The following is a 17,436-nucleotide window of genomic DNA, read 5'->3' as shown; positions in this document are numbered from 1 at the left end:
TACTTTGGTTGCTATTCAACGGTTGATACTAAATTAATCTTTCCGTGTTTTATTTCGTGTTTGGAAACTCGAAGAAGAAAAACAAACAAAAGCGAGAAATTCGTTTTACTACTCCTACATCAGGTCAGTTCACGATTTCGCGGATTCTCGGAGATTGAACCGTCGGATCGTCGCGATTTTTGGACAGGAGCTTCTAGACATATTCTTCCACGTTTCCACCGAAGGGATTGTCGTTCGGAGGTATGGAAGGTCTGTTTCGGATAGAGGCATATTGGTAGACAGTTTCTATCTCTTTTGAAGTTGTGGGCACTTCGTTTGCAACGGTAGATAGAACTTCTAAAAGGTATTTCTTCTTATCTTTCTTTATATGGAATAACGGTTAACAGATCTTGTGGTTAAATGGAAATAGGTTAAAAATTTTATATTTCCGCTGCTATACCTTAGCCTAATTTCCAACATGCTCCACACCTGTGTCCCCTTCCTGGGCCAGCATTGCCCCAATTGATCGCTCCTCGATCGCTACATAGAGGAGAAGCGGTTCTCCGAGTTTAGGCGGTCTTAAAACCGGTGGATTCAACAAATAGTTCCAGACACTCTCCAATGCTTGCTGACACTTATCATTCCAAACCGTGGGTTGATCTTTCCGTAGCAGCTTAAAGATCGGCTCGCAGATCGCAGTGAGTCGTGCTATGAACCGACTGATATACTGAACCTGCCCCAGAAATCCTCTTACTTCTTTCTCATTTTTTGGTGCCGGCATTTCCTGTATGGCCTTTACCTTGTCGGGATCCACCTCGATCCCCTTGTTACTGATCACGTAGCCTAAGATTTTCCCCGATGAAACACCAAAGAAGCACTTCTTCGGGTTCGACCTTAGCTTGAATTCTGCAATTCGGGCCAAAAACTTCTCAAGTGCAGCGAAATGCCCCTCTCTCATCTCCGATTTGACCATCATGTCGTCCATATAGACTTCCACTTCCTTGTGTATCATATCGTGGAATAGTGTCGTAGCCATTCGCTGGTAAGTTGCCCCAGCGTTTTTCAATCCAAACGGTATTACTCTATAGCAGTACGTTCCCCACTCAGTCGTGAACGAGGTCTTTGCTTTGTGCTTCTCGGCCATCTGAACTTGCATGTAGCCCATGAAACCATCCACGTTTGTGTGTAAGACGCTGGATGCTGCACTGTCAATCAATACATCGATGTGAGGCAACGTAACCTCATCTTTGGGGAAAGCCTTATTGAGATCTCTATAATCGATGCACATTCTCACTTTACCGTCCTTCTTCGCGATTGGCACTACATTGGCGACCCACGGAGGGTAGTCGATTACTTCGATAAAACCTGCCTCTAACTATTTCTTTACTTCTTCTCTGATCTTATCTGCCCATTCCGGCCTCATGCGTCGGAGTTTCTGTTTCACAGGCTTAGCATCGGGGTATGTCGGAATACGGTGAGTTACGATTGATTGATCGATCCCCGGCATGTCTTCGTACGTCCAAGCAAACACTATTTCATATTTTTTAATTATTCTCTCAAATTCTTTTCTCTCTTCAATAGTTAATTCTTGAGCAATTTGTATAAGTTTAGGATTTTCATCCGTGCCAAGATTGAAAGTTGACATTTCTATTGCATTGATTTCAAATGTAGGCATTGTTGAAACACCTTTCCACAAGATTTTGATTTGACGAAATCATCCATGATTAAGAGGCAATTAAATTTAAATGCTTTGATTTAATTGTATTAATATGTTTGTTCAATAATGAGAATGCATGGAATGATCAGAATCAACATCAAGCAAGTAAGCAAAATCAGAATTCATTTCATTGATAGCATTGGCGAGTACACCATCAGATTCAAACAAAGCGGTAATAAAATTGTCATCATTGGGGTTCTCGGGTTTCTCATAGGCCTTGGAGGTGCCGGGCTCGTCCACCGCTCCCACAGTGGCTTCCATTGTGATGACCTGCTCCTCGGCATTAAGATCTAACATCATGATCTCCTCGACGAAGCAGCTTGCTTCTCCTTTACCCCAGCTGGTGACACCGTTGAAGATCTCAAAGCCTGGCAGAGTCTTTCCTTTGGTGTTAGTCCATGACTCGGGAGACCCAGAATAAACCTTCTCGTGGCCCTCATTCACAAAATACTTCTTTAGGCCCACCTTTCCCTCACTGCCTGTGTTGGACGAACCTCCCAGCTCATATCCCAAACCCCTCCGGGTTTTCTGACTCTTGAAGTCCGGAGATTCTGGCAACCCTTGATGGTGTGCTCCCAAGCCTATACCGGAGATGAAACCCCCTTTCATCATCTTTATCACATCGGTGGTCATGCTGGACTCGTAGATCCCGGAAACCTGGAATTCGGAGAAAAGCTGAGGCTCAATTCCCAATGCAGCCACTGAACTCAATTTCTCGGCTCGGATAGTTACTATCTCCTCCCCATAGGGGAATTTGATCATCTGATGGAGTGTGGAGGGCACGCCTCCCAACTTGTGGAACCATGGACGTCCCAACAACACAGCAAAAGTCACCGGTATTTCCAACACAGTGAATTCAGTCTCTTCCTTATGCGGCCCCACTTTCAGCTTAGCCTTGAAAACTCCCTCGATGTGGCGATGACTATCGTCGTAAGCTCGAATTATCGTCTCCGAGGCCATCAAATCTCCTCTTTCCACTCCCAACTTGGACAAGAGTTTCAGCGGGCAAACATTAATGGCCGATCCATCATCAACCATTACACAGCTCGCCCTCTTCCTATTTATCTCAGCTTGGATGTACAAAGGCTTATTGTGAGCCTTTCCTTCTTCCGGGAGATCTTCATCGGTGAAGGTGATTTCAGTTCTCTTCCGGGCCATGATTGCCCCTACTAATGCCGTTGGCTCAGTATCGGTAGAGATGACCAAATTCTGCAATTCTTTCATCAAATTCTCACGGTGGTACTTAGAATGGCACAAGACTTCCCACACCGTAGACTTAGCTTGTGTTTTCTTCAACTGCTCGAGGACTTGATCATCCAGCTTGGGAGCCGATCCTTCTCCCACCTCAGTTTCCACCATCGGTGCCTTTCCCTCGGCCACTCAACCTGATCTTGTCATAACGGCAATCTCCGGCTCATCGTCAGATTCATCCCAAATATTGATAGGAATTCTCCGATCGGCATCCTCCTCATTCGAGGAACTTCTCCAAATGTCCACGACCATCAGATCCATCACGTGAGGGACGTTCGAATTCAAATAGAAGGGATCCGCCGATCCATACACGGCCCAGCCTATCAACTCATCATAGTCCCTGAGGAATACTCTGTTCATCCTTCTTGCCACCATCGGAATAGCGCCTCTCTGTATGCACATGAGATGCACCTTATCACTCATCGTTTCTTGACACTGCTCGTAGTGGTACCTCCACCTCCTAGCGTAATCCGCAAACGGTTCCTCAGGAAATTGCCTGATCCTATCCAGATCTTCCAGGGATCCCATCCATGGAACATACATCTCATATCTCGACACAAACGCATCCCGAAGAGGTATCCAATGACCCATTTCTTCTTCTGATAGCCCTTGGTGCCACAACAAGGCGTCCCCTGTGAGAGTTTTCGAGAAGTGCTCGTGTAACTCACTTTGAGGGAACCCGACGTCATACATATGGTTGCGGAATAACTTTGCATGTTCAGCGGGATCCTGATATCCACCATACTTGGGCATTGCTAATACTGCTTCAGGTGTCTCGTAAGAGGGCGAGTCCGGTGTTTGCTCCGCAAGCATCCATACCGTATATTCTTTAATGAACCTCTTGGTCATCGCGGCCCAATCGCACTTGATATGCATCGGAAGAGACATATTGTTAGGCATGAAATTGACTAAATATAACATAGTATTTATAAGGGAATTTGGGTGTTTTATTATGTCATTTGGTAAGAAATAAGGGCTAATTACTGTCCTTGTGCAGATAAGCAAAGAGAAATGCTAAACTCGCTGGAAACAGCTTGTTTTGCTAAAGCCAAGAGGAGTGGAGCCTTACTTGTATCCAGCGGTCAAACGCCGGATTATCCAATGACGGACAGTGACAGATCATGGTGGCAGTGATAGGAAAGCGGCAGAGCGGCAGGTGAAAGTGTGTGGCGATGGGATTGCCTAAAGAAGCAAGATGACTTGAAGTATCACCCCCTTGAGTGTTCAAGGGTTAATCGAAATTTAATCATTTTAGTTTATTTTAATTGTAGTTGGTAGTTGACTTATTTTGTAGAAAGGGTACGAAAGTTGTACCTATTTTGGCCTCTGACTTTCCCTTTAAATAGGTGAAGCAGAGAAAAGTTTAGTACTTCGGATTTTTAGTATTTTGTTAGTAACATAGAATAGAAGAAAGATGAGAGCTCCCATGGAGTCTCAAGCTGTATCAAGAACCATCGTCTGCTCACTGCTCGATATGAGTGAGTAGTCCTTTTGAACGAGCACGGCCTGGCCGACCCGGTGATGTAAGTGTTACAATGTTTTTATGAATATTTCGTATTTTGCCAATGTTGTGGTCAATGAGGGTTTAACTTTCTTGCTTAAGCATGTATGTATGTGTTAGATGAATGATAGGACACTGCTTTCATCTTCACCGATATCTCTATTGATCTCCCAACTTCGAAGCTGACAAGTTAGAAGGTTGTGTCAAGGGTTTTCTCATCTAGAAATGCAGTTTTGTTCTTAATGCTAGAAAGAACGTATCTTTAGGACGCTAAAGGTGTTAGTAAATCTTAGGAGTTTGAGAACACACGAAAGTTGACTCAAACTCACTTCAAACTGAAACTTTGGCTTCATTGGCATTGTCTTGTATTCATGGAATGTTGTAAGACGTAGCACACCATGTTCGGCTATGTCGAGCCTATTCTATTCTCTAAAATCTTTGCAAAGTTATTTCATTTCCTTGTTTCATCAGTCTGCCTGAATTGTTAAGTAACCAACATCAAACAATCAACGTTAAAAGAAGACACTGTTGTGACACACACTGTTTAGCAACGATTTCTAATATTGATTTGAATCACAATCCCTGTGGAGACGATACTCACTTATCACTTTATTACTTGTATTTAGTGCACTTGCTAGAGTCTAATTTGAGGACAACACATATACCACATCAGCGGCTCCCCCATTAGTGAATTGCAAAACAGACTGGTGATCTCTTCTTCATTAAAACCCAAAGGCCCCATGGCCGACAAGTAGAAGTGAAGGTGTTCCATTGGATCCTTATTGCCGTTATACTTACTGATGGCCGGCAACGGATGTTTAATAGGCCCAATTTGCAGCGCAAAGTGCTCCGCGGTCCTATCCTTAGCTTTCTTGTACTTCTCTAGGAATAGATCAGACAACTGTTCCCAATCATGCTTGCAGGAGTCGGGCAATGAGTGGAACCACCTTAAAGGCTCGCCTATTAACGAATGGTGGAACCACTGAGCAACCTCGTCAACCCCAAAGGATTCAACAAACATATCATGCATATACTCGCGCAAGTGCACATCGGGATTCTCCACCCCACTGAACAAACTCATCCTCCTGCTCTTTGCCAAGAAAGGACACATATAAACCCTTTCCCACATTACTCTTCTCATCGGAGTCCAAAAACTCCTCTTCGTTCTCCTCGAATGATTCCATGACTAAGCTCTCTTCGAGCCCAGACCCGATCATGCTCACCCTATGATTAGGGAATGGATTACGCCTAGTGGAAGGGTTCGCTGACAAAGGATCAGCTATCTTCTTCTCCTCAATCAAATCTTGGATCTCATGCTTCAACCTCTCACAGTTCTCAATATTGTGCCCATAATTACTATGGAACTCGCAGTACCCCCTAGCTTGTATCTGCGGGGTAGGCTGTGCCTTGTTATAAGGAGTAAGAGCTTTCAACAATCCCTTTTTCTACAATCGTTCGAAAACTTTTGCGTATGTCTGATCAAACTTGGCAAACTGCCTCTTCTCGATTGCGTTGAGTTCAAGCATTTTCACTACGGCAGGTTCTGTACTCGCGCTTGGCCCTCCGACACTATATCCAGACTTCGTCCACTTAGTATAAGCTTTCTTCGGCTCACCATCCCCCTCAACTATCAAGGCGCAATTATATATTTGATTGAAATCAGAAAAAGGCATATACCGCAACTCATTCTTAATATACGGCAAAGTGTTGCCAATTACCATTCGGATCTGGTCCTGCTCAAGCGGCTTCTGCTTCATAACTGCCACCTTGGCTCTCCACCTCCTTACAAAATCGGACAAAGACTCCCCAGCTTGCTGCTTAGTGCTCTCTAGCTCTTTCAACGTAACCTTAAGCATAGTGTTGAAACTATATTGAGCGATGAATGACTTCGCCAACTCCTTCCAATCTCTCTTCGTCAGCAGCGGCAACGCATGAAACCACACGAGGGCAGCCCCCTCCAGGTAAGTATTGAACAGTCCAAGAACTTGTTCCTCAGTCAGGATCGTGTGTTTCATCACTGTGACATACTGGTTCATGTGAGCCGTGGGATCCCCAGTTCCATCAAACTTCTTCATGTCAGGGATCCGGAACTTCAAAGGCAAGGCAGTTGCCGACAAACAATTCTTCAAATTATAAAAGTCCTGACTTCTGGAGCTTCCCCCACGCAGATCCTGCACCTCCTGAGTAATGTGCTGCTTCCATTCCTCATCCTTAGCCTTCTCCTTCTCAAGCTGTTTCTGGATGTAATCCTGATAGTCATCCTCATTCCCGAAGCGGGGACCAGTGTTCACCTTATTCTCAGTGCGCTTACTACCACTCTTGTTATCCTTCAACGTCAGTTCAGCTAGCCGGGCCAAAATCGCGGCTAACTGATCATTAATGTTGTTCACAGAATTTTTCAATTCGGCCACCTTTTCGTTGGTCGCAGACATACTGGCCGAAGACTGAGTATACTCGGACGAAGATGATTCAGAAGCCACAACTGCCGATTCGGAACTGACAATCTGTAGCTGATCAAACTGCCTGACTAGCCGGCTACTCTCGCGAAACCACAACCGCTTAATGATGAAGTCTGCGCGAACGGTATCCATTAGTATGTATGCATGATTTTATATGCATGATTCGTGGTGTGTGCGTTTATTTATTTACGGATATATAAGATAAGAAGAACAAACGTCAGTCTAATTACACGTATCACAACATCTCTCTTCCACCCTTATTCCTCCACACACTCGATGGTCTAAGTCTCTTTCCTAGGATTTTGGTTTGGGGCTCACATTGCGGTCCAGGGGACGCGTGATGCCGTCGATTATTGCGGAAAAATAAATCATTCACCAGACAATATAGTTCGTTTTGACGTATCAACGTTCAGTGACTAAGATATCGACCAAATTGGATTGTCCTTTCAGAATAACTCATCTTTTGTCATTTTGCGAGATACGTTGGTCCGGGTTTTAACTTCCTTCTGAGCGTATCTCAGATTTTAGATATGGCGTGAGTTACTCTTTTGGTTCAATCATTCGTTATTGACAATGACTCGTTCCCCTTTATTCGCGTGGATTCGTATCTCGATTTTTGGATTACGATGGGATCTTTTGGATCTATGAGAGACGCAACCACGTGTTTATTTAGTGATGAAATCACTTTTTGGATTTTATTTTAGGGAACAGACTCATCGCGTAACGTGTTTGTTTTTAGCGTCAAGAATCCGCTTGCTCGTTTTGGCTACGTGAAAAGACGATGAGTCTTATTTGAGCGTGCAGTAATCTTTCGGCTAGGCATAAATTTTTATTTCTTCCAATTTACGGGATATATCATCCTAGCATGGTTATAGAAAATCAACGTTTCGTTGAATCGCATGCTTATTCGAAGCAGGGATATTACCGTTCTTTTTCATTTAGGCACGAGTTAAGAAAACACGCGTGTCGGGCCATATTTCTTGTAGTTTGGTAACGGTCGAAATGATCGAGCCATTAGTCAAACCCACAGTCTCGTCCATATGGTGCAATCATGCGGTTTCTTAGCTTAATTCGGCTTCGTGATTTTAAACGGCGTATATACTAGTTCGAGGCACCTATTTAACGACATTGGTTCATTTTCTTTAACTACTCTTGGGATCGACATATATCGTAGATACATGATAACTAGTGGAGAATTTCCGATTGTCTTCCGTCCCTGTGGGGGCGTCGTTGGGTTCGACGGGGGGAAGCTCCGATGCCAAAGTCAGTAAGGAAGAACAAGAGAGCAAACTGAATTGACAAAGGGTAAGTAAAAGTGTACCTTGATAGCCTAGGGATGTAGGCTAAATATAGCTAAGAAGTCGTAACCTTCAGCAACTAGAAGGTCTCCATTAATGCTCCATTAATGGCGGTTACAGGTTATCTTTAACCTGGCGGTTACTGGTTACCTTTAACCTGGCGGTTAGCTAATTGATAGCTCATTAATGGTCTTTATGGCCGAGTCGGCGGTTAGCCATTACTGTGATGAATCAGGTGAAAGAGGAGATTCGCCTCATAGGTTCGCCAGCGGATCTCACTGAGCTGAACAGTGGAGATCCGCCATTCGGTTCTTCTTGCGGCGTTCTCAAGGTGAATATCCCTTTTGGTCATTGGGATAATATTCTGTCAGTAAGATGAATATCCCTTTTCGTATTCTTTGATCCGTCAAGGCGTATCTACGCTCTCCTTGAGAGCTATGGCGGGTCTCCGCTACTCGCTCTCATCGGGCGTATCTCGTTATGGCGTATCTCGCTATGGTCCACGTGGCGTGGCATAATGCTAGAGACTCCTTCCTTTTTCTCATTATTTGCATATTCTCCCCTGCATTAATTATCATTAATTCCACATTAATCATGTATAAATATCTCTTTTAGAAGGAATAATGGTTTGCCATTATTTCTATTAATTTTCCCTTATTCCTTATTCAAGAATAATTTGGGTTGTTATCAATACAGAATGATTTTGGTCGTTTGTATTTTTTTATTTTCCTTTTATTTTCTTAGTCGCTTTTGCGGATACGTCCGTTTCTCCTTAGAACAACGCAAGTTCATGAAACTCTTTACGTAAGAGCTCATTTTTTATTCGGAAGGGACGGGCCAAGTTCATGAAACTCTTTACGTTACAACAGGGTCGTTCAAAACAGAAATGTTCTTCGTTTTCATTTTGTCATAATCTCGTTTTATCCCAACGTATTTAAAGAATGTGAATAACAGCTATCGTTAATATAGTCTTTTGAATCGAGCTATAACTATCCTTAATATCAAACCGACTTGAACTAATACGTGCTTACGTCACAACGTATTTCCTGAACATGTGCCTTCTTCGGGACACGGAAAGGGACCAGGCAGGTCGCACAAGTTCATTCATACGAGATGACTAAGTCGTTTTTAGTTCGAATTGTTTCGATGTTTTGGGGTAGTTTGTATATCAGTTCAAGAGTATATATTAACGTATCGTTTCATTTCCTTTACATATTTTAGGATTTAGACACGTATCATGGCAATTTGAAAACACGAACTGATTCATTCATCACATCAAAAATGGTAACGGGTAATCCTATGGCAACTTCTAAGGCTATTATATGCTGACACGGCTGATCGCGGGACCTCACAGGACCGCACAAATTCGCCCCTAACGAATGGATGGGGACCCTTTGGCGCCTTACTGTAAGGGGGAACTTACACTAGCCTCTTTCGAGCGACGAATGGACTCTCGCTAGAGGTTTCACGGAAATTACCCAAAAGGTTTGCAATAATGCTTATGAATGCATACGAAAACAAATAATACGATCCGTCCCCGTTAAGGGCTTAATACACGCCTTCCGGAATCAAATTTCTCGCTTCCCCAGCAGAGTCACCACTTGTAGGTGCTGCGGCCTCGCCCGGGCGGACCGGGGGGTGGACACCGTTGACGACAGATGCTGTGATTGGCGCCGAAAGCAACCAATCGCGGAATCAAGCTGTTCGGCAGGGCCGGAGCTCGGAGTATGGAAGAGTCGCCACCCACGAATGGGACAATGAACACCGATCCCTTGCGGGAGACCGGTGAGGGTTCGGGAAACTTAGGTACGAGCCAAGAAGGCTAGCTCCTTTCTGGAGAAAGGCTACTAGGCACCCCGACATCGCCCGATTATGAACCACCGGCCTCCTACTTAGCGTGTTAGGCGATAACGGACTAATGGTATATTTCTTTAAGTTTAAAATTCATTTGAAACCTTTTCTTTCTCGTTTTGAAAACCGTTTTGAGCATGTTATTGAAAGCCATCTTATTAAAGAATCACCCATTTTGCATGAATTTAAAGCGTATAGGAGAGAGAGGGGAATAGAAGAAAGAATTGATTTACTTACAGTGTGAGTTATGCTTTATATCATATATTTCATCTACGCTAATCTCACTCCCAAAAAACGAGTTTATTTACATGGTTCGTACCTTAATCACCGTTGGAACGACTTAGGTACGTTTCAAAACCCCTTTAGTTTATATGATGTTCACTTGAATCGCCGTTGGAACGACTCGAGTGTTTGAAAACGTTGAAATGAGAAGTTTTAACAAGAAAACATGATTAAGCATACAAGTCCATTAATTTTGTACAAAACTGTTTAGTTATGAAAACGATTTAAAACTCTATTATTTACAATGAAAACGGTTTTAATTACAAGGTTCGCTTAATCCGTCATTGGAACGAATTAAGGTTTCGAAACGTGACATTTTTAGAAAACCACTTGGAACCAAAAAGAAATCAAAAACTCTTATTTACATTTTGAAAGTCTCCAAATGCCTTTAATTTACACAATTGAATTGAAATCCTTTTGTGGCTTATTTTCCCCATTTTCACTCTCTTTAACCTTCATAATCACAACAATTAACAAATCAAGGCCAAATTCACCCAACCCAATACATTTGAAATATACACCTATATACAAAAATAGAGTGAAAATACATATATATATACATTTTTATCTAAAAATAAGGATATATCTATAGATAAAAATGAGTAAAAGATACTATATGGTATAATAAAGAAAATGAAAAATACTAAATATAATACATTCTTATTCTAATTCAAAACATGTAAAACAATGAACAAAGTTCATAAATGTGAAGAATAACATTTGATTCAAACTAGTTTTAAGTAATAAATGTATAGAAAATAACTTTCATCCCAAATAATGACTAATATAACTTAAATGAACCAAAAACTATATATATATACAAATATAATACTTTACAAAACCAAATCAAAATGAATTAAGTTCCAAATATGAAATATATAGCTACATAATACGTAATTAATAGTTATAGGACTCAAAAATAATTTTTATAAGTATATTACATAATTAAATACATATGTATACAAGTATAAAAATAAAAAAAGTTGAGAAAAGAGGGTTAAAAGGGGAATTTTCGGATTCCAGCAGATTACCGACGGAAAATCCGTCGCTAATCTGCTGTTAGTGACAGAAATGGCAGAATATCAACAGCAGTCCTTATACTTTCTAGATTCATTAGAAGGCTTTAAATCTACTCTATTCTATCATTTTGGGCCTCCGAACTACCCAAATCGGGTCATAGTCTACAACGAAACCTCCCTAAACGATGTTTTATTTTAAAACGTTAATTAAGAAAGGTTTTTCTAAAATTTATATATATACAACATTTTAATCCCGAACTACCCTCAAACGGGATCACAGTTCATATTGGGACTTAAGACGAGGTTTTTTATTTCAAAACAAAACCAAACGTTTATTTAATGCGTGACGGAATTTTAGATAAATACGGGGAAATAAATAAATGTGATAAATAAATAACTAAATAAATAAATAAAACTACATCCTAAAAATAAATAAATGAAGAAAATAAATAAAATAAATAAAATAAAACGAGTCTAGTCCTCGGATAATACCTCAAGATCGGTATTGACAGCTGAAGTCGGTTGATTCCACGAATTATGATTTTTCGGTGTTTTTGGTGTTTTGGTAAAATATTTAACTTTTAGGAAATTTGGATTTTTTAGGAAAAAAAATGTTTTCTCCCAAAAAATTTAACTTTCTCTCTCTAAAAATGTCTAGAGTGAGAAGCTCCCAAAAATCCCTCTCCCTAAATGCATGGGGATCCGTGCTTTTTATAGGCACGGATCCCCAAAAGTTTTGGGCGTCGCCCGACGAGAGTTGGGCGACGCCCAACTTCTGTTGGGCGCGCACCCAACGGATGTTGGGCGTTCGCCCAACGTTGTTGGGTGTCCGCGCCCAGCTGCCGCTGGGCGTGCGCCCTGCGCTGCTGTTCGCGCGCTCAACTGCCATCGGACGCGCGCCGGCTGCCGCTAGGCGCTCGCCCAACGCCGCTGAGCACTCGCGAGCCGTCCACTTGACGACACGCAACCCTTACGGACCCTTTCGTGATTTTTATTGTTTAAATTATCGGAATCAACCGCCTCAACCGTCTTGTTATGGGTTTTCATCACAGGTCTTCCGACTCGGTGTCTACAACACCTTTAATTAGTCACCATGAAGAAAAGCATTCTTGACATAAAGTTGATTAAGAGACCAACCCTTCATAGAGCCAAACTTAGAATCATGGAATGGTAGCCGGTTTCACCACTGGACTAAAAGTCTCACCACATTCAACTCCCATCTTTTGAGGTTTGCCATCACCTATAAGACAAGCTTATGCCTTTCAAAAGTTCCATCAAAATGTTCTTTATGTTCAAACTTCCAAAGAGAACGCATGACATTAACACCAAGGACAAAGTACTAAATCCCAAGTCCTATTTTTAATTAAAGCACTAAATTCATCATCCATAACCATTTTCCAATTCGGGTCACAAAGGTCAAACACAAGATTACGAGGTAATGGGGATTTTGCAATTTGGTGGTGGAGGCTGAATTTTTGATTGGGCTTAAAAAAATACCCTGTTGACTTCGGGTGACGAGCATGTTGGCAGGGAGAGCAGGTGGGGAAGGTGGGATGGGTGAGCGATGGTGAGTAGGTGGTGAGAGAGGTGGGTTGACTGGTGTTAGACGAGGTGTCGCGGCCTAATCTCCCGGGCGGACCGGAGGGTGGACACCTCATGGCGACGTAAGCGGTGATTGGCGCCGAAAGCAACCAATCGTGGAATCAAGCTGCTCGGCAGGACCGGAGCTCGGAGATATGGAAGAGTCGCCACCCACGAATGGAAAAATGAACACCGATCCCTTGCGGGAGACCGGTGTGGGTTCGGGAAACTTAGGTACGAGCCGAGAAGGCTAGCTCCTTTCCGGAGAAAGGCTACTAGGCACCCCGACATCGCCCGGTTATGAACCACCGGCCTCCTACTCAGCATGTTAGGCGATAACGGACTAATCGTATATTCCTTTAAGTTTAAAATTCATTTGAAACCTTTTCTTTCTCGTTTTGAAAACCGTTTTGAGCATATATTATTGAAAAGCCACTTTGGTAAAGAATCACCCATTTACATCAGTTCAAAAATACATAGGAAAGAGAGGGGGAGAAGGAAGAATTGATTTATTTACAACGTGATTTATGTTCCGTGTTACATACTAATTCTATACTAATTCACTTCCCCAAAACGAGTTCATTTACATGGTTCGCACCTTAATCGCCATTGGAACGATTTAGGTACGTTTCAAAACCCCGTTTGATGAAGTTCACCCGAATCGCCATTGGAACGACTCAAGCGTTTGAAGACATCAAGATAAAAACCTTTAATAAGAAAACGTGGTTAAGTATACAAGTCAATTTATTTTGTACAAATCATTTAAGAAAACGATTCAAAAACTCTATTATTCACAATGAAAACGATTTTAATTACAAGGTTCTCTTAATCCGTCGTTGGAACGGACTAAGGTTTTAAAACGTGATGTTTTAAGAAATGATTTTAAAATGTCAATAAGACACTATTTATTTTCATTAGGAATCTCTAAAAAACCTTTAGTTTAAATAATTAAATTGAAAACTCTTTTTGTGATTTATTTCCCCCTTTTGACTCAATGGACTCTTTACTTGTCATAATTACAACAATAAACATATTAAATCAAAATTCACTCCAAATAAAACCTATTTAAAATATGGACCCATAAATGTCCCAAGAATAAAGAAAATAATATAGGCATATATATACATTTTGGCTAAAAAAACCATGAAATATTTATAGATAAAATAAGAATAAGTGAAAAGATACTATGTAATAAATATATAAGAAATAATAACAAAGATACTAAATATAATACATTTTTACTTTAAACATGTCAAAATAATGGGTAAAGCTCTTAAATAAGAAAGTAACATTTATCCCCAAAATAGTTTTATCTAATAATAACTAATATAACCCAAATAGCCCAAAAACTATATATATATATATATATATATACATAATGTAGTTTAAATGACTTTAAAGAAAATATATATACATATACTTAAATTAGATCAAATTAATGAAAAATAATACATAAACATCCTAAATAACTATATGTACCAAATATCTAAAAATAGTTTGAAAATATATATTACATAAATATACATATATATATAAAGGATCAAAAGCTTAAAAGTTAAGAAAGAGGGATCAAAACAGCAATCAGTGACAGAAATGGTAAATTACAGCAGCACTCCAATTATTTCCAGATTTATTCAAAAGCTTTAAATTAAGTCTAATTCAATCGTTTTGGATTTCCGAACTACCAAAAATGGATCATAGTCTATAACGGAAGATCCTAAAACGACGTTTTTATTTTAAAACGTTATTCGGAAATATCCTTTTTTAAAAAAACTTATAATTACAACATCTTTTAATACTCGAACTACCTTTTAATCGGATCACGGTTCGTATTGGGATATCAAAACGAGGTTTTTTATTTTAAAACAAAACCAAATTTTATTTAACACGAGACGAAAATTAAATGAATACGCAAAATTAAATAAAACGTGATAAAATAAATAAATAACTAAATAAATAAAAACTATGACATAAAAATAAAAAAATAAAAGAAATAAATTAAAGGAAATAAAACGAGTCTAGTCCTCGGATAATACCTTAAGTTCGGTATTGACGGTTGACGTCGGTTGATTCCACGAATCGTGCTTTTCCGGTGTTTTTGGTAAAATTTTAACTCTTAGGAGATTTGGAATTTTTAGGAAAAAAAATGTTTTTTCCCAAAAAATCAATTTTCTCTCTCTAAAAATGTTTAGAGTGAGAAAATCTTTCCCCAAAAAGCTCCCCTTCCCAAATGCATGGGGATTCGTGCCTTTTATAGGCATTGGATCCCCGGACGGAATGGGCGACGCCCAAGCAAGATCGGGCGTCGCCCAAAGGGGTTGGGCGGCCGCCCAACATTGTTGGGCGGCCGCCCAACAGAGTTGGGCGAGCGCCCAACCGACGTTGGGCGCTCGCCCAACGGCTGCCGGGCGCGCTCGCCCGACGCATGCCGGGGCGCATCTCGCGCCGTCGGGCGCACACGCCCCGTGGCTGTCGAGCGCGCGCTCCGCGCCGCCGGGCTCGTGCGTCCAACGGACATCGAGCGCGCGCCACTCGCAGTCGGACGCGTGCGTCCAGCGGACGTCGAGCGCACGCCCCGTGCTGTCGGGCGGGCATCCGACCATCGTTGGACGCGCGTCAGCTGCCGCTAGGCGCTCGCACCGTGCCGCTGAGCACTCGCGAGCCGCCCAATCGACGACCGCGCACCATCGCAACTTCTCCTTCCTTATTATATATTATTTTTTTTGTTTTTAAAACTTCCGGAATCAACCGTTTCAACCGTCTTGTTTACAGGTTTTCGTCACAGGTCCTCCGACTCGGTGTCTACAGTTGCCCCTACTTTTCTATTTTGACAGTGATGTGTGTGTTTTGGAAAACGTTTTTTTTTGCTAACGCAACACATACAATTTAAATATATTAAAGTAAAAGACACGTAAAGAGTGGGAGGAGAAATACCTGATCTCCATGTCGCAAGTTCCTTCTTCGTCTTCAATCTCTACCCTGGCTGTCCTGTCATTGCCTTTGAATCAGCTATCGACGGACGCTCCTTCTAGGGACCCTAGTCTCTAAATCGACTGCATGTAAAATGGCTCAATAGCAACCCTGGTCCACGACCGTGGGTAAAATGGCTCAAAAGCAACCCTGGTCTCTAAATCGACCGCAGGCAGAATGGCTCAAAAGCAACCCTGGTCTCTAAATCGACCGCAGGCGAAATGGCTCAATAGCAACCCTGGTCCACGACCGCGGGTAAAATGGCTCAAAAGCAATCCTGGTCTCTAAATCGACCGCAGGCCAAATGGCTCAAAAGCAACCCTGGTCCACGACCGCGGGTAAAATGGCTCAAAAGCAACACTGGTCTCTAAATCGACCGCAGGCAAAATGGCTCAAAAGCAACCCTGGTCCACGACCGCGGGTAAAAAGGCTCAATAGCAACCCTGGTCCACGACCGCGGGTAAAATGGCTCAAAAGCAACCCTGGTCTCTAAATCGACCGCAGGCAAAATGGCTCAATAGCAACCCTGGTCCACGGCCGCGGGTAAAATGGCTCAAAAGCAACCCCGGTCTCTAAATTGACCGTGGGTATGTAGTGATGCATATGGATGAATGAATGTAGCCTAGTTTGTGGATGCGTGTAACAACCTATGTGTGTGTATGCAGGTGACCGTGTGTGCGTTTGAATGTGCATAAGTGAGGCCTGTGCGTTTCGCTTTATGCGGATGTATGGACATGTGTGTATGCAAACTATGTATGTGTGGATGAGATGGTCGAATGGATTCCCTTTTCATAGGCTGGAGGATTTCGGTAGCTTTAGATCGAGAAATGATGCTTCAGGCCATCCCTAAAGTGTGCAAGGATGAGGGTGAGGATAAGTTTGAAACCAAGGGTTGTAAGGATGAGGATTTGGTTTTGATGATCTTGTTGTAAGGGGAGGTATGTAGTGATGCATATAGATGGGCAGATGTAGCCTAATCTATGGATGCATGTAAACACTTATATGTGTCTATGCAGGTGACCATGCGTGTGTTTGAATGTGTATACGTGTGGCCTATGTGTTTTGCTTTATATGGATGTATGGACATGTGGGAATGCAAACTATGTACATGTGGATGAGATGCTCGGATGGATTCCCTTTTCATAGGCTTGGAGGATTTTTGTAGCTTCAGATCAAGAAATGATGTTTCGGGCCGTCCAAAAGGTTTGCAATAATGCTTATGAATGCATACGAAAAGAAATAATACGATCTGTCCCCGTTAAGGGCTTAATACACGCCTTCCGGAATCAAATTTCTCGCTTCCCCAGCAGAGTCGCCGCTTGTTAGACGAGGTGCCGCGGCCTAATCTCCCGGGCGGACCGGGGGGTGGACAACTCATGGCGACGTAAGCGGTGATTGGCGCCGAAAGCAACCAATCATGGAATCAAGCTGCTCGGCAGGACCGGAGCTCGGAGATATGGAAGAGTCGCCACCCACGAATGGGAAAATGAACACCGATCCCTTGCGGGAGACCGGTGTGGGTTCGGGA

The sequence above is a fragment of the Euphorbia lathyris genome, chromosome 2 (assembly GCF_963576675.1).
Source record: "Euphorbia lathyris chromosome 2, ddEupLath1.1, whole genome shotgun sequence".
NCBI lineage: Eukaryota > Viridiplantae > Streptophyta > Magnoliopsida > Malpighiales > Euphorbiaceae > Euphorbia > Euphorbia lathyris.
This window is presented reverse-complemented; position numbering follows the sequence as displayed.